The sequence below is a fragment of the Nannobrachium achirus genome (assembly GCF_963921795.1).
Source record: "Nannobrachium achirus genome assembly, chromosome: 3".
Taxonomy (NCBI): Eukaryota; Metazoa; Chordata; class Actinopteri; order Myctophiformes; family Myctophidae; genus Nannobrachium; species Nannobrachium achirus.
The window spans coordinates 55,899,415-55,924,688 of record NC_137812.1 but is presented as its reverse complement, the minus strand read 5'-3'; the positions used below and the strand labels follow the sequence as shown (position 1 = coordinate 55,924,688).

The 25,274-nt window shown below is 41.4% G+C and overlaps 1 protein-coding gene across 1 annotated transcript in view; it reads left to right on the top strand.

Annotated features, from left to right (window-relative positions):
• cacng2b (calcium channel, voltage-dependent, gamma subunit 2b) overlaps window positions 1–25,274 on the top strand; it is a gene marked incomplete at its 3' end in the record, with an annotated part of 106,066 nt that overhangs the window by 24,725 nt on the left and 56,067 nt on the right. The window lies entirely within an intron of this gene.

The window sequence follows — 25,274 nt, the reverse complement described above, 5'->3', positions numbered from 1 at the left end:
CGGAATAACTGTTCATTACCCCATATAGGAGAAAATTGAGATAGTATAGGCATATCTCTCATATGTTTATGAGCTGCAAACCAAACTGAGATTGTATTTTTTAGGAAAGGATTTTTTGTACGTTTTTTATTGTTTTAACTGCCTAATCTTAGAAGGTATTATATGTCAGCCCAACTAACCTCTGCATCGTATTATTTTAATACTATTTCACCCCCAGGGTGGGTAAGCATCGAACAAGCATCTATTTCAAATGTACTATTACATTTATATATATTTTCCAAAAGCTTTTAATTTGAAATCTAACTGTAGGGTCCCTTCCGGATATATCATTGTGCCTTCCTGTTATATACATACTCAGGCACACACACATACATACTTTTGCACACACATATATACATACTTTTGCGCACATTTAAACAAACTCAACATGCACACATTTTCAACACTGTATGTATGCGCAAGTAAAGTATGTATGTATGTATGTGTGAATGAAGTATGTATGTATGTGTGAATGAAGTATGTATGTATGTGTGAATGAAGTATGTATGTATGTGTGAATGAAGTATGTATGTATGTGCAAGTGAAGTATGTATGTATGTGCGAATGAAGTATGTATAGTGCAAGTGAAGTATGTATGTATGTGCGAATGAAGTATGTATGTATGTGCAAGTGAAGTATGTATGTATGTGCGAATGAAGTATGTATGTATGTGCAAGTGAAGTATGTATGTATGTGCGAATGAAGTATGTATGTATGTGCAAGTGAAGTATGTATGTATGTGCGAATGAAGTATGTATGTATGTGCAAGTGAAGTACGTATGTATGTGCGAATGAAGTATGTATGTATGTGCAAGTGAAGTATGTATGTATGTGCGAATGAAGTATGTATGTATGTGCAAGTGAAGTATGTATGTATGTGCGAATGAAGTATGTATGTATGTGCAAGTGAAGTATGTATGTATGTGCGAATGAAGTACCGATATGTATGTATGTGCAAGTGAAGTATGTATGTACATGCAAGTGAAGTATGTATGTATGTGCAAGTGAAGGACCATTATGTATGTATGTGCAAGTGAAGTATACATGTATGTGCGAGTTGACTATGCTATATCGGCCTAAACGGCTTCTCATAATTTTCACTAGTATTTGAAATCAGTTTTAGACATAGAAGGTTTCCACCCAACATACTGTATACACACACACAATATAGTAGATCTGCTATTGTCTCCTAATATTTGCCCAGCAATAGGGACGCTACAGGGTTCAATGGGTTAAGACTAGCGACAGCGTCATCCTATTATGAAGGATTGTGACTGCATGGTTATAATGGATACATACTGTATGGTCAAGGCTGATTTAGCTTGCCACTGCAGTCAACTGTAAGTCGCTATATGACTCATGGGCGTTACGTTACGTGTGTGCGCGCGTGTGCGTGTGTGTGTGTGTGCGTGCGTGTGTGTGCGTGTGTGTTGCGTGTGTGCCTGTGCATCTGTACCCCCATGTTGTGTGTCTTGTGTGTACTGTTTGTAGCTGTCATGTGTATCAGCCTGTCCATAATGGCATGCATGTAGTATTGGGTATGAAGTGATTAGATTCCATGTTGTACAGTATTTGACCCTCTGTCTGAAAATGTCTGCTATTCTTTAATATAGGCATCATATAAATGGATAATGTGGTTGTGAAGCTATATTAAGTACTGTACTTTTGCCCCCCCAAAAGACCCCCATGGGGGCCCCCGAACCCCACTTTGAGAACCACTGATGTAGTGCTCTAACTATCGATTCCTAATCCAATGATTGAGACGCATGTTCTTTTTTTTATCTATATATTAAAACAAAACCTACATATTAACAAATGGATTAACCACTTAAACCATATTTCAAATATGTTGTCCATAACGTTTTAGTGCAAAAATAGCTGATATACAGTACAGATCCACAGAAGACATTGGGTATTTTTCTAGATCATTGATTTCCTCACATCAGAACTAACACAACAATAGGATTTAGGTTGAAAATGAACACATTACATATGCACGCAAGCACTGTGTGTGTGTGTGTGTGTGTGTGTGTGCGTGCGTGCGTGTGTGTGTGTGTGTGTGTGTGTGCGTGCGTGCGTGCGTGCGTGCGTGCGTGCGTGCGTGCGTGCGTGCGTGCGTGCGTGCGTGCGTGTGTGTGTGTGTGTGTGTGTGTGTGCACACTCAACAGCTCTGGCCTATATCTGGCCAATAATCAGTGTAATCAGCAGATAGGTCACAGTTCAAAGGTCACAGTTCAGAGGTTAAAGGTCAGAAGTGTTGCCATATGCCACACAGAACCCTAACCCTACCAACTGGACTGGATCAAATCATTGATTGTGTTCACTTACTTGTATAAACAAAAGGTGTAAGGTGTCCCCTTTAGCAGTAGCGTTCAATTATTATTGCAAAACTTAAATTGTAACATTAACCACTTGAGCCCTATTTTATACTCCGGCTATTAGACTACGAAACACGCGTTGCATCGCGACAGGTTGTGAGCTTGTAGATTGGCTTGTGGTGTAGTTGCTACTTTTAAGTCAAAATGTGAGTATTGTTTCCAACGTTACATTATAGTGTTACTGGATGATTGTAAATACAATCGGTTTTTGATAGACATTTTTGGGGTATTTTTTTTAACCTTCATAGTTTTACTGTAGAGACAGACAGGAAACAGCTGGGAGAGAGCGAGATGGGGATTGGGGAGAAACATGCAGAAAAGGAATATTTCTTCTTGTAGCCTGAGTTTATGGGTAAATCTCTCCATCACATATATTTCCTCCACAATGCTGCTCACGAGTTGGAGGGTCACTTTTATACCACAATCTTGTGATTGCTTTTTTGCTGGCTGCCAGCAGCACCTTGACCAGATACATGTCTTCCCTATGCATGTTTTCCTGTGTCAGGTTTCCTAGATACAGCACCACACTTGTTTTCGGTATTTCATATTTCAATAATATGCCCTTTGTTGCTGACCATACAGTATATCGGCCCAATATTTGTACATTTTTGGGCAATTCCAAATACCGGTATGAGTTTGTGGTCATCATCCACGTATCCACATAATCCCCAGCATGATTGATTCTCTGCTGTAAAATGTTCCTCTGATCTTTGGAGTTTGGAGTGTTCTTTCAGCAAACTTCCCTCCACATTCTATCTAGAGCTTTAGGGCATTCACGAATAGTGATTTTTAGTATTCTAATTATTCGACGTCAAAGTATTCGAATTGTCGAATATTCCACAGGACTGGCCAAACTGTCAAATATTAAGTAAGCAAGAGGCAAACATTGTGAAAATAGCCGACCTACATGCTCACAACGCGTCGCGTTGCGAGGCGTTGTGAGCATGTAGATCTGCTATTTTCACAATATTTATCCGTGGAACCGAGTCACATTAATACCCAGCGTCAGCGGCTGTCTCTCTTAATACCTACAATTCCAAGTGCTTGTCAGGGTGGGGGTCCCCAGTTCAAATATGTTTATTTTGGGGGTCACAGCCTAAAAAGGTTTGAGAAGCCCTGGTATAGAGCATTAACAAATTCATCCACCAGGGGCATTAACAACTTATGACTTCCTATCTAGCCAAGCTTTATAAACTATATATTTTTTAAAGAGAAAAAAAAAGTGAATATTCGACTTCGGTGAACAACGTCGAATAGTGACTTTGATATTCGAATATTCGAATATTTGGTGAATGCCCTAGCTTGTGGCCGTGCATTGTGTCTTACCAGTCCTCCTTGGCAATCTGCACCCCAAGTCCTGCTTCCCATTTCTCTTTGATATATAAGGCAGAGGCCTTCTTATTTGTCATCAGACCCTGATAAAGGGCTGAGATTACTCTACACTTTTTTTTTCTTGTAGGCCTGAGCCATTATTTTGATTAGTGGATTCATTGAAGTAGTTGTAATCTCTTTCATATAGTCTTCCCTTATCTGTAAATATTAAAAAAAACTCATGTTTGTCCAGATCATATTCTGTCCGTAACTTATCAAAACTCTGCCCATTCTCTATTCATTTACATATCGCTGTTATGCCCTTTCGTTCCCATTGTTTGAGTCCTTGGTCGATGACTCCTGGTTTGAAGTTTGGGTCATACAGTATGTCAACCAGCCTAGGATCTTTATTTCTTCTTCCAATGTGTATTGGATGTGTAATTTTTTCCCCCATTTCCTTGTTTGACACCAAATTTTATATTTGACCCCCTCCCTGATCCAATTCAATATCCTTCCATTTCGCAATGGGTTTTAATTCAAGCAAAAAAGATCACAACTTTTCATCAATTCAAAACAATTTCAACATTTTTCAAAAGTATTTGATAAATAATAGCTTGTAGATCTGTTATTTTCACTAGTCTGCTATTTTCACTATAGTCTGTCTGTTATTTTCACTATAGTCTGTTATTTCCACTATAGTCTGTTATTTTAAATATAGTCTGTCTGTTATTTCCTCTATAGTCTGTTATTTCCACTATAGTCTGGGTCCCGGGAAGACATCAAATTTCACTTTGGGTCTTGAGCAATCCAGCGGTCAATGAATCCATCTAGGCCTGGAATTATGTTATACTTTAGCTATTGAAAAATAGCTAAAGTATACAAGCTGCGAGCTTCTACAAGCTGCGAGCTTGTAGATCTGCTATTTTTGAAAAGTCATGTAAATGTGTGCAAATCTTTGGGAGCCTTTGGGAAGCACTGCATGATATAGAGGACCCTGGCACAGGGTGTACACCTCAGTGAGACGGACATCGCTCATGTTTCACACACTGTCTGTACACACAGTCCACTCTGCAGCAACCAGCTGTGAGCAGGCAGGTCGCCAGAGAGGACGTTGGCACTCTTACATATCGTCACTGTCGGGCAGAAACCTTGTATCTCCAAGTTTCAAATTTGTAAATTTTTTCGCAAAGCAAAGACCTGCTTCATCGTACAAGGCCGTCGCACAAAAGTAGTGAAAACAGCAGATCTACAAGCACACAACGCCTCGCGAAAGTAGTGAAAACAGCAGATCTACAAGCACGGTTGTGTGCTTGTAGATCGGCTGTTTTCACTTGTTTAAATAATTTTTAAAATGATAATGACAAAACAAAAGGTTTTGGACATACAAGGTTTCCACCCGACAACGACGATATAGTTTTGCTACTTTTGATTTAGAATCCTGTGAGGTTTCCACCTGACAGGATGATATAGAAATACTTAGTAGACTATCCAAAGTGAAAGTACTCTTTTAGAATGCCCTTCTCAGAATCACATTGTTATTATTAGACTATTTGTTTGTTAACCACTTAAGCTTTATTTCATACTCAAGATATTTAAGAAATTGCCGATCTACAGCCGATATCATGCAGATCTGTTATATTCAAAATCAAATTGAAATCTGTGAAGTAACTAGTAACTAAAGCTGTTAAATAAAAATTGTGGAGTAAAAAGTACAACATTTTGCTTCTGAAATGTATTGGACTATATATAAGTATAAAGTGTCAAAAAAATTGATTTACTCGGGTAAGGGCAGTTCTAAATGTTTTCACGAGAGCAAATGTGAGCATTAATATTTTAAAAGATAAAGTTGTCTAGGGATCATTTACATTATAGGAGCTACACAGTGGAACAGCCTTGAAACCAGTGTCAAACTGACAAGCAATATAAGCTGCAGACTTTAACATATCTATTAGAAAAGGTCTAAAAGGAACTGGTTGGAATAACGTGTTCCTTCCACGTGCCAATGAACAACTTGAACCCTCGCATCCCTATACTCTGAGTCTGAGGAGAAAATATCAGATCTACAAGCTCTTGTAGATCAGCTATTTTTGGCAAATAGGTTTGGTGTAAGAGGTAAGAAAGAGCAGACCAAGTACAGAGTGAAAGGTCATAGGTTTACTAAGTATCGATGATTTAAGATTCTGAGTGGTTAAGTGTCAAACAAGTCTATGAATCTATCTATGAAATTGATGAGAATCTCCATCAAAACATGTATACAATATGTAGAGGGGAGGGGGTCCCTGCTTCATCTCCCTCTCAGCTAAGGGGTCCTTGGCCTGAAAACGTTGAAGACCCCTGCATTAGACAATTGACACAGTAAAGGAAAAAATCACACCCGTGTGAACTGAGCGGTGGTTTACCCACCTCATAGATCATGTGTACCGATTTTTGTGACATTTGAAGAAAATATGTAGGAAAAGGAGCAAAAAGTGTGTTTTGGAGAAAATTCAAGATGGCGGAAAATCTATCCTGGCGCAAATGGGCGTGGCCTATATGGGGAGATGCGTCTTGACCCAAGGAATCCAGGGAAAAAAATATTTTAATTTTCCGATCTACGGTTCAAGAGTTACGGGGCAAAACGCAAAGTGGGCCGTTATAGCGCCACCATGAGGCCGAGTGATGTAATTATTTTTGGATTCATTCTTAAAATCATTATGAATCTCCTCTCCGAGGTTTGAAACTGTAGCTCCTATGCTTTGCGAGAGAAAAATACTTGAATGTGATGTCTTGCATTGTCCCATTATAAGTCAATGGGGACAATTCAGCGTCGTTTTTTGCCGATTATGTTGCCATTGTAAGGCGGATCGGAAAGAAAGTTACTAGCACACCATTCCCGGCCGAGCCGCACGTTTTGATGTATATATTGCGGGGGTGGCGTAAATGGTGCGGGACTAGTAGCGTGCCGAAGTTTATAGCGGGGCAGGTAAATGCATTTTTGCACTAAAATACTTCACAAGTGGAAAGAAACCTAAAACTTTTCACAAGTACTCCTTAGGGGTTGTTCCTATGATAAAACACGTTAGACACTGAAAAATCAAAATGGCTGCCATGTTTCCAAGATGGCTGCCTCTGAACAGTACGCCAGCCAGTTAATGTCCGATTTTCACAATATTAGAGTTGTTTTGTAGGTTTTAAAACATCGTGAGTTGATTTATTACTCTTTTAAAGCAGCCAGAATAACTTTTCTGACTTTTGGTTGGGGTCTTTCCTCACCTGGGACCCCCCAAACAGACCCCTGAGCTTATCTGAGTAGTCGCTTTGCTCCTGCTCCAGAGCAATGTTAAATTAGATCATAACTGAAGCATTAAAGTTGTTGTAACTGGGCTCTGAAAGCAAAAATGAGTAGTAGCAAATACCCAGGGGTCTTCCACAGGGGTCCCGGACCCCTAGGGGGTCCTCAGAGTTACTACAGGAGGCCTGCCGAATCTTGATGGGGAAGTTCCTTTTTTTTTATATGTATATATATTTTTACATTTGAAACTGTTTTTATTAGTATTCTCAGTATTATTTATAACATGTGTGTGTTAGACAGACAGGTTCACAGGTATTGCAAGAATTAAGGTATTGCAACTTCTCACTTTGGGCGCACAGTCTAACATGTCCATTTATTGCATTGCACTAACACTGACAACACAACACACACACCTCTTTGTTATCGTCACCCCAAAACCCGCACCCTATCCTCTTAAAGAGCTCACGGTCAATTGTACCCAAAGAAATTCACTACTATACATGTCCTCCCTAATAATGTTGACAGTTTCCACTATATCATTTGCAGGGAGGAGAGTGCAAGGCAGGTTATTGTTTGAGCAGCTGCACCGTCCCTTGTAACCTGCTTTGCAAACACATTTGATGAGCTTTGCCTTTGCAGCAGGGATGGCAAGAAACCTGACTGGAACATACCCTCCACTCTCTGAATTCCATCTATTTTTTCAATTGATGGAAGCTCAGGGCAATTTGTCAGGTATGACGAAGTAGGCATCATAATACGATACCTTCATCAAGGGACATGATTTTGAGGAAGTGCAAACACATGAAGAGGCTGATACCCCGATTCCTTATCAAGTCCTTGCCTCCGGTACAAAAAAAGGAAATTGATATATTCGAGTGAGTTCAAGTTGATGTTACAAATGTCAAGGGTTCCTTTGCGTTTTTCAGGTGTTGACTGGGGAAGAACATTTGTTGGAATCACCAAAAAGACATGGGTCAATGCCTACTTGATGATGATGATGATGATGATGATGATGATGATGATGACCAAGCCACTAACCGCTTCAAGGACCTTGGCAAGGTCATTGGCCATTCCTCCTGAGCTTATAAATTGTGAGCTTCCATCAACATTGCAGTCCGAACATTTTGCATGCCATGTTTACAGTTCAAAAGGTCCAACAACCCTGGGATTACTCAGATGGGAACTATTTCTGTCAAATAACTTGGAGGGTGAGATGCTACCTCCAACTCGTGCTGCACTGCTACCACATTACCTCCGTGCCAACTCCGTCACAATGCAGGATAAATCATACCTGACAAATTTCCCTGTGCTTCCACCAATCGAAGAAAATAGATGGAATTCAGAGAGTGGAGGGTATATTCCAGGTTTCAGTTTTCTTGCTCTCCCTGCTCCAAAGGCAGTACTTGAGCCCATCAAATGTGTCTGCAAAGCAGGTTGTAAGGGACGGTGCAGCTGCTCAAATAACCTGCCTTTCACTCTATGCTATGGTGGAGACTGTGTCAACACTATTAGGTTGGACATTGAAGATGATGATGATGATGAAGACGAATATATCCTGCATGTCTGAAATTACTGTAGTGTAGTGAATCTCTTTGGGCGTAATTAACCATGGGCTCTATAAGAGGATAAGGTGAGGGTTTTGGGGTGACAATAACAAAGAGGTGTGTGTGTGTGTGTGTGTGTGTGTGTGTGTGTGTGTGTGTGTGTGTGTGTGTGTGTGTGTGTGTGTGTGTGTGTGTGTGTGTGTGTGTGTGTGTGTGTGTGTGTGTACAAACATTCCCGTGTCATTCCATCCATGTTTCATCTCTGTGATAACTTGGAAATGTTTGCATCTTTGACAGCTAATACACCAGATGTTGTTGTGGTTGATGAAGAGTCCAGGGAAGTGTCTGTATTGGAGATGGCCTGCACCTTTGACCCTAGCCTAGAGGAAGCTTTCATGACCAAGGTCATTAAATACCAACCTCTCCTAAATACGATCTCAGAGCTGGGGTACAGGTGCAGACTATTTGTTTTCATATTTGGCAGCCTAGGACATACCCACAGGCTGGTTGTTAGAGGGTTTCAACAACTTGGAGTGCCTAAAAAAGAGGCAAAAAGGCTGGCAAAGTATTGTTCCGTCTCCGCTATAATCGGCAGCCGCCACATATGGCGGAGACGCTGTTACTTAGAGTACCAAGTGCCTTGCTATTGTATCATGAAGACATAATGCCATGATTTTGTAAATGTTACTCTACTGCACCTATACTATTTGTGTCCTTGTATGCATCTCCTTTGTGTGGACATAAATAAATGGTTAAAATGTGTGTGTGTGTGTGTGTGTGTGTGTGTGTGTGTGTGTGTGTGTGTGTGTGTGTGTGTGTGTGTGTGTGTGTGTGTGTGTGTGTGTGTGTGTGTGTGTGTGTGTGTATGTGTTGTCAGTGTGAGTGCAGTGCAATAAATGGAAATGTTGTTCTGCACCCAAAGTGAAAAGTTGCAATACCTTCATTATTGCAATCCCTGCAGTAACAGCTGTCAACCATAACTGTTTTAACACAAAAAACATTATAAATAATACTGAGAATACTAATAAACCATCAAAGTACAATACATAAAACCAGGATACATAAAAACATTCAAAGTTTCAAATGTAAAAAAAAAAAGAAAAAAAAAGATTTGGCAGGCCCCCTGTAATAGCTCTGAGGACCCCCCCAGGGGTCCCGGACCCCCCGTGGAAGACCTCTGTTATTTGCTACTAGTCATTTTTTATTTCAGAACATATTTCAGATCTAATTTAACATTGTTCTGGTGCAGGAGCAGAGCGATTACTGAAATAGGCTCAGGGGTCTGTCTGGGGGGTCCCAGGTGAGGAAAGACCCCAACCAAAAGTCAGAAAGGTTATTCTGGCTGCTTTAAAAGTGTAATAAATGAACTCAGGATGTTTTAAAACCTACAAAACAACTCTAATATTATGAAAATTCGATATTAACTGGCTGGCGTACTGTAAAACATATCCGAAAAGGCGGCCATCTTTAAAACTGGCGGACATTTTGAAAATTAAGTGTCTAATGTGATTTTTCTAAAGAATGACCCAAGAGGTACACTCTGTAAAATCGTGGTGCTTCTTTCCAGAACTGAAGTATTGTTCTCCTTAACAGCCCCGCTATTAGGCTACATACAGACACGGACGGACGGAGACCCACACACACGGCCACGTATAGGAGCGTTGTGACCACCGCTCAAAAAATACTATGAAATCTTACTTTGTACAGAACTCAAGTTCTGTACAAAGTAAGATTTCATGTACTTACCGTAGTTGCTTTCCACCCCTGCGTGTCTGTGTGACATTCCCAAAAGAAAGCCAATATGGTCATGATCCAGATGTTGGCTGCTGTGTGGAAGGCAGTCATCCATCCAGAAAGCATAAAGACGTATAAAGTGTAAAACCCCATTTAGTGTCAAGGATGATGTATGAGTGTTTTACGGTGAACGGAATGGGGTTACAATTACACACCAGATGCACCAAAACTCACATTAACCGCAATAACGCAACATTACGCCGGCAATGATGGAGCCATGTGTCTGTGTTTTTGCACATTGTAAATCTTGTGTTGTGCGTGCGTGTGGGTGCTTGCGTGCGTGTGTGTGCGTGCGTGCAGGTGTGCGCGTGTGCATCTGTTCTCTGTGTAAACACTCAATCTGAAATGTATCATTTGGTTTTCTCTCTAGTGCATCATGTGCTTGCCCTTGCATAGCAAAGCTTATTTGCATGCAGACCCTGTTTTAGCTTTAGGTTGTGTTTCCTAGTAGTGAGTTAGTGACAACGGGTACTACTGTGTGTGTGCATGCATGCGGCCATTCGTGCGTGTGTGCGTTGCATGCACATAAGGGTGCACTGCCAGTGGTGTAAAGTAACTTAGTACCTTTACTTGAGTGTTTCCAATTTTCAATACTTTTACTTCTACTCCACTACATCTCGGATCCAAATAATGTATTTTTACTCCCCTAGAATATTTGAAAACTTTTGTTACTAGTTAGGGACGATTCATACTCCAGCTAAATTTATTTCGGTTCAGTTCTGGGGGACACAAAATCTCTGAATGACGTCATATTGTAGTTTGAGTCAAACCGAAATGAATTCGTCTCTAAAAGTGGAGTATGTATCGGCCCATACTTTGTAGAATTGGATTATTATCCAACATCAGCCCGATATACATTACATTACATTGTCAGCTGCTATTTTCAACAGATGTTTATACATTTTAGGCTATACATTTAAAACCTTGTGAAACGGTACATTCTGCACAATGAACTTTTGGCACTTTAAGTACATTTTGATACCAATACTTTAATTTCACTCAAGTAAATTTTGAAATCCGGACTTTTACCTGTAACATTGCAGTATTGATACTTTTACTTACAGTGAGTAAACAATGAGAGTACTTTTTCCACCACTGTGCACTGCTTACTCTCCACTCTTGATGTGAACGCCGTCATGCTATCTGTGTGCTAATGTGGGAGTTGGGGGACTGTCACTGGCTCTGCTCTGATGTGAGCTAGGCATCTGATCTGCTGCACTGCACATGGAGGACTCTTCTACAGACTGCTCTCTTCTTCCCCAAGGCAAAGGGGGTTGGGAGTACTCCGATTTTGTTGTACTTAGAAGTATCAATAACGCAATGTAGGAATACTCTGTTACTGGGATATGATGTCATACCAGGGGCGTCAATTGGGTATGGCAGGGGTATGCAGCTGCCATACCCTGGGTCCAGGGGGGAAGATAAAAGTTAGTTCTAAATATGAATCCATGAATGTCTCTTTGTCTATCTGTGCGGGTTATTATGTTGGTAAATTACAGTAAAATAACTACAAATGCAAAATGTAACAAAATGGTCACTTTAACAACAAGGTATTATAATTAGATTATAGGTATATATAATTATATATTATGCACTTCTTCTTAAAATATATATATCATGCCTGTTGCTAAGGTATGGCAACATGACTGGTGTCTTGCACGCGCGCGAAGGCGCGCGTGCAAGACACCAGTCATGTTGCCATACCTTAGCCATACCTTAGCTTTTTCTGAACTGAGGCCACTGTTTCATACCACCAGGAACTAGAGAAGTTGTCAACCCAGATATCATCCCGGTTGGCCACTATTGTTTCCGTAGTTGCTCCCTTGTCGGCCATGGCTTGTGATAATCACAAGCTTGCACAAAATGTCTGAACCTGCGGTTCCTCTCGTACTGAGCGGGATTACTTAGCTTGTAGATCTGCTACTTTTGCATTTGAATCCTGAAGCATTCAAAAGTACATATACGAGAGGATTCCACCTGACACGAGACAATGTGAAAAGAGACACTGTGCCCTTTATATAGACGAGAAACAGCTCATTAAATAAAATATGTTTTAAAAATACAATTCTGTGGATCTTGTATTCCAAGCGTGGGGTTCAGATTAAATGCTGACTGAGAGAATGGTTGTCTTTTTTACCTGGTTGCCACCAGGTGCGTCATTTGGGTCATCAGGGGATGGCAATGCCCCTAGTGTTCACATTTAACCTCAAATTCAATTATTTTATGCATATTGTCCCCAGCTCCCCAAAAGAATTGTTTTAGCAGATGAATCTGAATAGAATCTGATTTCATCGCAGTGTGACGTCAGTGTTATAATTTAGTTAAGCCTTTTTGCGAATGTCATTATACAGTAGGTGAACATTGTTCTCTTCTCGCCGACAAACACATAGTTGCTTGACAACGCGTTGAGAGCTTGTAGATCCACTATTTTTGCTATTTTAGAAATGGGGCTTATTAGTGGAACCTATTTTGACACCCCCTATTTCTTTCTGAAATTACACCTCTGGTTGCCACTCATGTGCAGTTTCAAATTTGTTGATTGATTGATTGATTGATTGATTGATTGATTGATTGATTGATTGATTGATTGACGCTGTGTAATGGCCATCTATTACCTGGCTCTCTATTACCTTGTAACTATACACCCACGTGCACACACAGGACCACAATGGAAACACGCCCCCCACTACTTGTGCTTTTTTGTAACCCTTTTAACAATGATTGTAAAGTCGTACCTCTGTACTTTATAAACAAACTGTTTATAAAGTATTCAATCAATCAGAAGATTTGGGTTTTAGCTGTTCTCACGTGAACTGTGTAGCACTGTGATATAGAGTATATAGTTGACCGTGTTCCTTTTTGCCTTGTTGTTTAATAATGGCCTTTTTCTTCCTTTAATTACCGAGTGCCAGAGTTATTTGCAGATACAACTGGGCCCAGGTCAGGTCTTAATCCTACACTAGTATGAACTGGCTTCTCTTTGTTTCGCGACAAAGCAGGGCATTTTTAGGGTATATGTCTAGTTTAGGGTTGGGGAGACACAAACACTGGCGGCTGCATTCAGCAGTTTAAAGAGCGCTGTGCCTTAGAGCGGTCTCTTGTGCTCATGGTAGTTTATTATGCTCGTTGTGGTGTTAAAACAGGAAGATCGCGCCCATTGTTTTGTCGTTTTGTTGTTTTCCGTTGCACTCTGAATGTGTTCTGGAGATGCAGTGGAACACGCACAGCCTGAAGACCGACCGGCCCCTCTGGGTTTCCAGATATTTATGGATCTAAATAGTTTATGAACAAAGAGAGACAAACATGTTTTGTTTTCTAAGCTGCCGTCACCCATCGCCCTTTTCTTTCATGCTGTTCACCTCTCTCTTTCTCCACCATTTTCTCCATTGTTTTTTCTTTTTTCTTTCTCTGGAGCCTCCATCGATGCCCCCTGCACTGCCTGCTCCTCTGCCCTCCGTTCCTTGGTGACTGACTGGGAGACACAGGGACACGATGAATATTCACAAACCATTTAGAATTAGAAGGCAAGTTCTCCCCGTGACTCCTAGGGTTGATACCCTCACAAAAACATGCAGTAATCCTGGTCTCAATAATGCCTCCCCCTGGCCAGCCACGTGCTACGTCCATCCCAGGGAAATCCCCCCTGTCAGGTGAAAAGAAACAACTTGGACTACCCATGCACTGAAGGAAGCATGAGGTTTGTCCGTTGTCTCCCGAGGCGCGGCAGAGGGAGAGCAGAGCCCAGGATTACATAGGCAATTGACACTGGGTGAAAAAATGGGTTACAAAATCGTGGGATAAAAAAATTAAAGAAAAAAAAAAGAATTAGAAGGCAAGGCGAGAGGAGGTGGTGGTGGTGGAGAGAGACAGATAGGTGGAGGTGACCAGTGGTGGGAAAAGTACTCACATTCTTATTACTGATTATTGATTAGTATCAATACTGCAATGTAGATGTACTCTGTTACAAGTAAAAGTCGGGAATTCAAAATGTACTTGAATAAAAGTATGAAAGTATGGGCAGTACTTAAAGTACCAAAAGTAAAAGTACAAAATGTTTGAAAATAGCAGATCTACAAGCTTACAACGCGTCGCGATGCGACGCGTTGTGAGCTTGTAGATCGGCTATTTTCAAACAGCCTTGGTATAAATAGGGCTAAAGTAAAAATTGTGACCGTAAGGTCGCAGTTTAGTATCAAAACCTCCACCGGCCGTCCGTCGGTCGGTCGGTCGGTCGGTCGGTCACACGTCACACGTCACACCTTTGCCCTGCTCATATCTCCGCATCAGTATGACATCACACTGCTGACATCAGTATGACATCACACCGTACACAAATGACCCTTATATAAGACCGGCATTATCTACCGACAGCTGCTATAAGCCAACCCTGGCGATAAGGTCTGAGTCGAAGAAATGCTTCTTTCCTGGCAAGAATTGCCCCTTTATACTGTAGGGCTCGTTTGTGTATTGTATGACATCACGCCACATCATCGGCTGAGGACTGTGTGATGTCATCATATCTCCATATATGGAGACATAAGTTGCTCATGCCCAAATATGGGCTGGTGAGGTCAGACTTAGTGTGATGCGTAGGTTATCTCCATATATGGAGATTCAACTTCAATGAGTATATAAGACCGGCATTATCTACCGACAGCTGCTATAAGCCAACCCTGGCGATAAGGTCTGAGTCGAAGAAATGCTTCTTTCTTGGCAAGAATTGCCCCTTTATACTGTAGGGCTCGTTTGTGTATTGTATGACATCACGCCACATCAGGAGGTCAGACTTAGTGTGATGCGTAGGTTATCTCCATATATGGAGATTCAACTTCAATGAGTAACCATGGCAAACTGTCAACTGCCCGTATGTCTTGATAATTGGTAAAACAAACTTTTGGCCTATTTGTGGAGATAAGCGACCAACGGTCGCTTATCTCCCGATTAGGGAGTCTTACTGGTAATATTACAATTTATATCTGAAAAGTAACTAACTAAAGTTTTCAAATAATTGTAGTACAATATTTGGATCCGAGATGTAGTGAAGTAGAAGTAAAAGTATTGGAAATTGGAAATACTCAAGTAAAGTAGAAATAACTCAAAAGTGTACATAAGCAGTAAGTAAATGTAGGCCTACTTAGTTACTTTACACCACTGGAGGTGACTCGGCACCTCTGCACAGATTGGCTTCGGCTTCACACAGACAAATAAAGGTGCCGACAGCATGAAACCACAACTGGTTTCTTTCAGACCGTTCTTTTAAAGATGAAATTGTATTATTATTATTATTAATAATCCATACAAGACATGAGGCTGATTCTACAAGTGCCTTCCTTCTAAATCATTAATTCTCAAACAAGATAATTGATATTTGACCCCCATCTGAACACTCATTGACAAACTCGAATAACCATTCACCATTTAAGAAGCGTTATTCTCCTGTGTGTACAGTACACTAGTGAAAATAGCAGATCTTCAAGCTTACAATGTGTCGCTTTGTGCCACGTTGTAAGTTTGTAGATTGGCTATTTTCACAACTTCCAAATTGTGTAAAAAAAAATTCATGGAATTCCTTGGATTTTATGAATTCCTTTGGAAAGATGTTCGATTTTCTTCCTGCAAAGTTTTTTTCCCCTTAAAGTTTTAAATAATTACAAAAGTTGAAGGAAGCATAAAAAAAAAAGCATTTACTGTGGCGAGTGGCGACCCATATAAATGTGTCCACGACCCACAAATGTGTCCCGATCCACTGTTTAGGACCCCCAGTGCAGTACAGTATATCGTCATTGTCGGGCAGAAACCTCGTATCTCCAAGTTTCAAATTTGTATGTTTTTTTTTTCGCAAAGTAAAGCCCTGCTTCATCACACAAGGCCGTTGCACAAAAGTAGTGAAAACAGCAGATCTACAAGCACACAACGCCTCGCGGTGCGAGGCGTTGTGTGCTTGTAGATCGGCTGTTTTCACTAGATTCATTTTTAAAATGAAATTTCACTAGATTCATTTTTAAAATGATAAATGCAAAACGGAGAGTTTTGGACATACAAGGTTTCCACCCGACACCGACGATATGTGGAGGAGTGCCCGTCGTCCCTCGACCCCCTCCCCTCCCCCCCAACCTCCACCCCCGTGTGTTCCTCTGTCAAACCCCTCCCTCCCTCCCACGTTCTTAAGGGATCAATAGTCACAAATTAATCATTCTGCCCAAGGCACTTTCACAAACAGAGAGAGGGAGAGAGGAGGGCAGAGAGAGGGAGACAGGGGCGTCACACCAAATTCTGGGCCCTGGGTACAAGGATTCACTGCGGGCCCCCCATGAAAGTTAACCATTGAAAAATAGCAGATATACAAGCTCACAGCGCGGCACCGAGTGCCGCGCTGTGAGCTTGTAGATCTGCTATTTTTGAAAAATCGTGAAAATGTGTGCAAGAAACCCATGTCAAGGACCCCCAAGATGATGATGTATTTGGCCACGGACACCGATCTCAAAATATTTAGTTCCAGGGACCCCCAGAAAGCAAAATTTGAGTTAGAAATGTTCGCTTAAAAAATACATATTCAAAGATTTTCACACATTTTCACAACTTTTCAAAAATAGCAGATCTACAAGCACATCTACACGCCACGCTGTGAGCTTGTATATCTGCTATTTTTCAATAGATAAAGTTATTAGGGCCCCTCCACCTTGGGCCCCAGTAACTCGGTCCCACTTTCCTACCCCTTGTGACGCCCCTGGAGGGAGATGTGCAATGTGTTGCAGGGTATAGCCCAGAGAAGCCCAGAATGCCTCGCTGCATGGGGCCAGGAGGACGGAGAGGGGATTCCCCTTTGGATGAGCGGGTACATGTGTTGGTTTAGTTTCCCCTGCGGGTTAGAATCCTGGTGGTTACACTCACACACGTGTGGAGATGGTGACCATGCGTGAAATCACGCTTATAGGGCTCCAAGCTTTTCTTTTCTTAGCTTATAGCTTATATATCAATGCATCAACACTTTTTCTTATAATAACGTTTTTATAATTGACTACATTGATTTGATTGATTGATGTCTTTATTAGAGGCTTGCATAGGAAAAGGTACAGGACAGTACAGTTCACTGATACAAGGTCAACTAAAAGGATAGAAAGACCACAAGAAAGCTTTTGGGCTCATTGGCTCATACAACATTAAATGACAGACAAATGAATGACTCCAATGAAGGACGATGGACAGGATTCAATGCTTCATTTATTTTTTAAGCAAAAGCACAACGTGTTTTGCCGTGTGGCTTCGTCAGGTGCTATACATAAAAATTAAATGGAAATTAAGGTCAGGGGGATAGGCTTTTTTTTGCCAGTTTCGAGTTGCAGCCACTTGGCTGTAAGTGACTTTTCGGGGCGGTTTTCAGAGCTGTTTTAAGGGGTAGGGATTTAGTCTGATTACCCACTTAACCCTGTATTATACTTACAGCATAGTGGTACAATGGTGGCATGCAAAAAAAGCACAATACACATACAAATCTGTGCGACACCAGTCCGCCACGGCTCCGGCGCGTAGGTGTGTCTTGGGTGGAGCTGTTGTTGTTTGACAATCACGCTGTTTGGATCACTTCCCTGTCATTTACCACAGCCACACTTACGGCACAGCAGTGCTGCTTTTATTGGCTACACGGATCTCAAGGATGGATCAGATTTTAATACAGTTGGTTGAAACAAAATTAGATCTGTCTGTGACAGTCCGTCAGATACGGGACATCTGTATGAACTTTCGTCCGTAACGTATTCGATGGATTGCACGCCCATTGGAAATGAACAGGATACATGCGATCACGCGTATTTCACGTAGTCTGTGTGAAAGCGGCTTAACAATGATAAGAATGGAGGAAGGGGGGCAGAAAACTATGAGATGATCCAAATCTGCAAAGCTGTATCTTTTTTATGATTTTATTTTATTCATTGAAATTTCCTCAAGTGAAATTTCAAAATAAAATAGAATCGTTACTGTAGGGTGGAAACCAGCTTGTATGTCCAAAACCATTCTTTTATAATGTTAAAACTGGGGAAAATAGCTGAATAAAAGCTCACATGCGACGCGTTGTGAGGTTGTATTTCACTACTTTAATGCGACATTCTCCTATGATGAACTATAGGACATTGATGGGATAGTTCACTTTGCATTCCTAAGCCAATAATTTGATGACCAGCAGTGGTTCCCTGTGGAGAAACGGAAGAGCCTGCTTTGTTCCCTATGGAGACACAAAGAGCCTGCTTTGTTCCCTATGGAGACACAAAGAGTCTGCTTTGTTCCCTATGGAGACACAAAGAGTGTCCTCAAATGCTTAGGAATGCGACAAAAACTAAAAAATCTAACCTTAGTTCGAAGTGAAGCGGTGAATTTTTATTCTATGTGTTCTAGAGCTATGAAATCTGTGTTCTAGATCTATTCATTCTGTGTTCTAGATCTATACTTTCTATGTGCTTTAGTTCTATATTTCTATGAATTCTGAATGAATGAATGATTTTGTCTGGAGGGCCAAATTGTCATGTGAAGCTTGACCAATCCTCAATTCTGCATGCACGGGACATGTACGGGAAAGACATTCTCACTCCTTGAGAATCTATGGGAATCCTCAAAAAAACATGTACGGGACATGTACGGGACAGACAAAGCCACTCCTTGAGAATCTATGGGAATCCTCAAAAAAACATGTACGGGACTGATAAGAACTCTGATTAAAATGTTTAATATGGTATAGATATCATTCTCAGTGTTAAAAGTCAATGCCATGATGTTTTGATCTGATAACTAATGCACGAGACGAGAATCTGCCCCACTCCAGGGACAGAAAGATTGACCAGCGAAATGTCAAAGTGTCCAGGACACGGGATAATGAAAAGCCAAAACATTCTACATCCTTGGCTTCTGAGTCCACGAGACTCAGTCACAACAACATCCCATCCATGTTATGTTTAATTGTCCAATCAGAATGTGACTAATGTATTCTGTAAACTCCATATATCTGTGAATCATTATGCTTTGTACTCAGAGATACTATGGGTGGCAATGCTCTCTACTGTACTTGTACAGTACCTACAATTTGAACTCTGACTAAACTTCAACACAAAACGGATTTACGCTGTGTGGTCTCATTTCTTGTGTGGAGTATTTTATTATGATTGGGGAAAACTGTTTATCCATATGGAATATGATTTTAAATCCCATCAGGGACAGACAAAGCCACTCCTTGGAAGCGGCTTTCACCGCTTCCAAAAATATCCATGAATTCAGGTCCCCATGGGGTGAGTAATCGATAGAAAAAAAGGCATTTTGGGGGTGAACTATCCCTTTATTAATTAATGAATGAAACATAAAAAGTTGAGACATGGAGATACAACGTTAAGATAGGCTATCGTCGTCGTCGGTTGGAAACCTCGTATCTCCAAATTCCAAATGTGTACGTTCTTTCGCAAAGTAAAGCCCTGCTTCATCATACAAGGCCATCGCACAAAAGTAGTGAAAACAGACGATCTACAAGCACACAACGCCTCGTGGTGCGAGGCGTTGTGTGCTTGTAGACCGGCTGTTTTGTAGATAGGCTGTTTTGTAAAATGATAAATGCAAAAACGAACGGCTTTGGACATACAAGGTTTCCACCCGACAACGACGCTATGCTAGACAAAAGGACCTGCAGGACAACTGAACATTATAAATGTGTAAAGCGCATGGCTCCTCTGTGCTATGCACTTTGGGACACAGTAATGTATTATACAAACTACAGTGCATGAGAGAACTGTTAAGGCCCAGTGTGTGTACTTATGTTCTCAGCTGGTAGCATGAATAATGCATAGTTCTACATGCTAGCAGCACATACAGCAGATACTCTTTACAAGTGTCTTTACAACTCGGTCAGGGGCTTCACTTTCACCGTGCCTTGAAAACAATGTTCATCAATTTCGGCATCACTGAATTTAGCTTTTCGTTTGAGCTGGCTTCATGTTGCTGCACCAATTCCACTGCACCTTTTAAGTTCTGTTTCACACCCAAAACGTTTGACTATAAGGTGGCCTATAATTTTGCTGATTACATAATTAACTGCTGCCTAATTAAATCAGTTTCATATTCCATACGCCTCGTCGTGCACCTCATGAATGCAAACTGCATGCGAGGCACAGCACAATTTGTGCACCTTTGATGTATGTTGGTAAATCTGGCCCTGCCTAAAAGACAGGAGAATGCGAGTATTCTTCTTACTACTTTGATGTCCTCTTTGATGTGCGTAAATCTGACACAAAAGCACTGCTACTCTATGCACCCAGCTGGACCAAAGTTGTTAGAGAGTGGTTAGATCAAAATGGCTGTCCTTAGAGTCCCACGCTCTCGCTAGTTGTTGCACCATGGAACTATGAACGGAAGCCAAAAACTGAAGAAGATGGTGTGTAGTTACCATAGTAACACAAGTAAAGGAGCATTTTCGGGGGGGCATGGGGTCAACGCAATCAGTTTAGGGTTCATCCTGCCATCTGACTATTAAAGTCGAGCTGAATATGTGTGAAGGTGAATGTAATCAAAAGGTTATATTCAAAAAGTCTGATCTATCACGCAGCACGTTTTTGTTCACAGGAAATAATTACGATTTTGCCTTTTATGGACTTTTGATATAAAAATACACAAAAATGGTGTGTTTTCAATTCACGGATAAGCTCTAAAAGTGTGAAAAAACGTATTTTTCATTTCACTAGGTTTTTAAGAGCAATGTTGACATTTAGGCCCACGGGTGGCTCTCGAGGAGAGGTCTTAATTGGGGTACTCGTGTCAAAGGGCGGCTCATGTGGTTAAACATTTTATTTGTCAGTATGAATACAAATGAATGTTTACAGAGTGAAGAGTGGGGATGTGTACAGAGGTACAAACAAACATTATATATTGTCGTTGTCGTGGGGAAACCTTGTATGTCCAAAACCGTTTGTTTTGTATTTATCGTTTTTAAAATGATTTAAACTAGTGAAAACAGCCGATCTACAAGCACACAACGCCTCGCACCGCGAGGCGTTGTGTGCTTGTAGATCAGCTGTTTTCACTACTTCTGTGCTGATTGGCCTTGTATGATGAAGCAGGGCTTTACTTTGCAAAAAAATGTACACATTTGAAACTTGGATATACAAGGTTTCTGCCCGACAGTGACGATATGCTATTCTCACTTTATACTGCTCTGACTATACCCAATAGTGTCAATTACTCTAACTATACCACTGTAGCACTTCATATCAGTCAGGATAAATAATGACGTTGACTCCTTGACTGACCTGCACTTCTTAACAGAAAGCAATAACATGAGGTGAACAGAAGAAGAAAAACAAAGGTTTTGGTAAAAGTGAAGAAATATACAGATGAGGGAGCACAGTTAAATGAGGAGAAACTTAGACTGAAATGGCACAGGATGAAACATTCATTGATGTTCATTTTCTTTCGTGGGGTGAATACTGCCTGGAACTGGATGATATCAATCAAATGTACCCACTATTAATTTGATTAGATGCAGCTGTGTTTACCCTATTACTGTATGACACATCTGTGGAAAGGGTCTGTGGTGACGAAGACGGTGAGTCACTCTTTAGTGGTTATGGGAAATCCGCATGCCCCACATACACACCCTCCCCATGTGTGTGTGGGAGTGCAGCACCCGTACGTTTGTGTGCTCTTAGTTGTGTCTCATATATTATGTGCGTGTGTGCAAGGAGATAGTCATTCACTGTTGCATAAACACCAATTCGTACCTCAATATTACATTGTTTGTTCATTTCCTGAATCGTAACATTTTAACAAAGCTGGAATCCAAATGGAATTGAACCAAGCACACACCTGTTGGCAGGGGTAACTGATTTGTGACCGTTGGCAGGTATGTGCTGTGCAGTCACAGATGTATGCACAGATTTAAGTGGTTAAGATGCGGCTTCATGAAACAGTTGTGTATAAGTATAATGGCTATGTAATGCACAGGAACAGCGTAACACAAGAGAGCCTGTCCCCCTATCCACAAATCCCTCAGCTCTCGCTCTCTCTCTCTCTCTCTCTCTCTCTCTCTCTCTCTCTCTCTCTCCCCCCTATCCAATCCATCCACTGGCGTATCCTACTTTTGTGAAGTGAAACCTTCCCCGCTGTTCCCAAGTTACGCGCCCCTGTGCGCCCCATGATAAAAAATAAAAATAAAACTCTTTAGCTTCAATGATGAGCAGGAGACAAAGGCACATAGTATTAAGTGAGAGGAGGTGTGGAGGAGGTGGGGCAGGAGAGAGGAGATGAGTGAGAATGAGACAGACAGAGAGATAGAGAGAGACAGACAGAGACAGACAGAGACAGACAGAGACAGACAGACATACAGACACAGAGGAGATAGCAATGTGAGATTCTCAAACGTACCCAGTGGCAAAGCTCATGGGTAAAAGAGATAAAGGATTTTTTTCTCTCTCATAATAGCATTACACCAGCATGCATGCAGTATATATAAATGATTTGGATCATCAACCCTGCCCTTGTTCAGTGTCTCTGCAGTACATCCAATCACAAGCCTCTCAGTTACAAGGGAGTTCCAAGCACGGATTGAGCGAGGAATAAAAATACAAGATGCTATCAATATTTTTTGTTTCTGTAGCTGCACTCTGCTTTTGAGCAGCTAAACAAACAGTTGTTAGGCTACTAAAAGGCAGATGGCAGACTAATAGCACTGTACATACTGTATACAATACAGGAAGAGTGCATTCTGGCCATAGTTTGATGATGACGCAAGAGCAGTTCTGTGGTGTTAACAGTTAGATATTTGGTTGTTTTGAAGTTTCTTCAAAGAGCAATAGACAACACACTCTTCTCAGAATGTGGCCAGTAGTGACTTTTGGGACAAATGACCGATCCCGGTCAATTCCGCACTCCAGGAAGGAATGCGAAAGTGCCGTTCTCAAACCCAAGATGTAAAAGAGTGATGGCTCTGCCAAAGAACGGGGACTGCCCATAAGTCTGACATCTCATTACTCCGAATACGTGGCTAGTATGGCTACGCATGTGGTTAGGGTTAGGGATAGGGTTAGCCCAGAGAACTGCCAAAACGGGGGCACGGTGGCGCAGTCGGTAGCGCTCACAGCTAGAAGGTCCTGGGTTCGATTCCCGCTGGGGACGGTGTGGGCACTTGGGGTGTGTTCTCTCCTCCACGTCATCAACGCCCATAGCCTAGGTGGGGTTAGCAAAAGGGCCTTTCTGTGTTGAGTTTACAAGTTCTCCCCGTGTCTCCTCCCCTCACAAAAAATAATATAAAAACTATACTGCCTCCCCCTGGCTACCTGGGGCGCCTGATGGAGGGGAAAGGAACTGGTTGGAATAACGTGATCCTTCCATGTGCTACGTCCAACCAGGGAATCTCCCCCTGTCAGGTGAAAAGAAACGGCTTGGACTACTCGTGCATAGAGGGAAGCATGAGGTCATTCCATTGCTCTCCCCAGGTTGGCAGAGGGAGTGTAGCGCCCAGGATTACATTAGACAATTCTTGTTGCCTAATTTGGATGAGAAATAAGAACAAAAAAAAAGGTTGTGACATGTTAGGAAAGAAGGTTTTAGACGGTAACAAGCTGACTGTCAAAGTCAACTCCTTCCTTTAGTCTTCATCTCTCCTGAAAGAGAGGACCCGTCGTCGAGGCTCGCAGATTGCTGTGTGAGCTTGTCACATAAAGACAATTTATAGAAGTCCAACATCTACAAAGTACTATGCTTAATTTAAGTCATATACTTTAAGGGCATTTTTCTTGGGTCGGTGACAGTTGATATGTACAGTAATTGGACCGATCTTTCTGAATATCTCAGAGAGATCCTATCTTGTCTCAAGCATACGTAATTCAAAAACGTTTCTGTTTTTTGTGAAAAGCTGCAAGTCACATGAGGTCCTAATGAGAAATTGCTTCTAAGCCACTGTCTATCTATGTATTAGGATTGTGGTAGGATAATATACATGGTATGGTACATCTAATAGCGCCTTTATCCAAGGCGCTTTACAATGTGCCCATTCACACACACATTCAGACACTGATGGTGGCGGAAACCATGCAAGGCACCAACCAGCTCACCGGGAGCAACTAGGGGTTCAGTGTCTTGCCCAAGGACACTTCGACATGTAGACAGGAAGAGCCGGGATTTTCACCGCCGACCCATGGATCATTGGCCAACCTGCTACTCCTGAGCTACAATACTTAATATCTTATGTAATGATTATCCAAAAGTATAGCAAGCTGAATACTTCCTTTTAACCCATTAAAACCAGGAAAGCATCCGTGTCATTTTAGATTTCTAGAGAATGCCCAAAGTATATTTTTAGATTGCTGTATTAGAGAAAAGCAGACAAGATAACCGTACAGATTAAAAGGTGGTCTCTCCCAAGTTTCTCCTTATGACAAAGGATACAATTGACAGGGTTTTTTATAATGAATGACATGTAGTAGATGACAGTTCAGCCGTGGAATGCGTCCATAGGCTGAGATGACAGGATGGTAGGATGATGACATACAGTAATTGGGCACGTTGATATCTGGACACGTGAATCTGATCTTGACCATTGACAAGGGTCATGTTCCAAGGATGGGATGTTGACGTGATTTGGTATCTTGTTGTAAAGAGAGGTGCCGGTAAGTCAGAAAACATGATCCCGGCCTTAACACTATGGCTATCTATGCATGTCAAATATTGTTTATTTGACATGGGAAATGTCTGCAACTTGACACTTAAACAGTATGTGACAGTGTCATGGTAGAACTGATATCAGAGCGAGAACAAACAAGTTTGTTATTTGACATGGGAAATATAATCTCTTCAATATCTTAAGGCTACTGCAACATTAATTTGACACTATACAAAAATGGTACACAAATCAGTACTAATGATTATCTAAACTATTGGTCTTCAACAGGGGGTCCGGGACCCCTAGGGGGT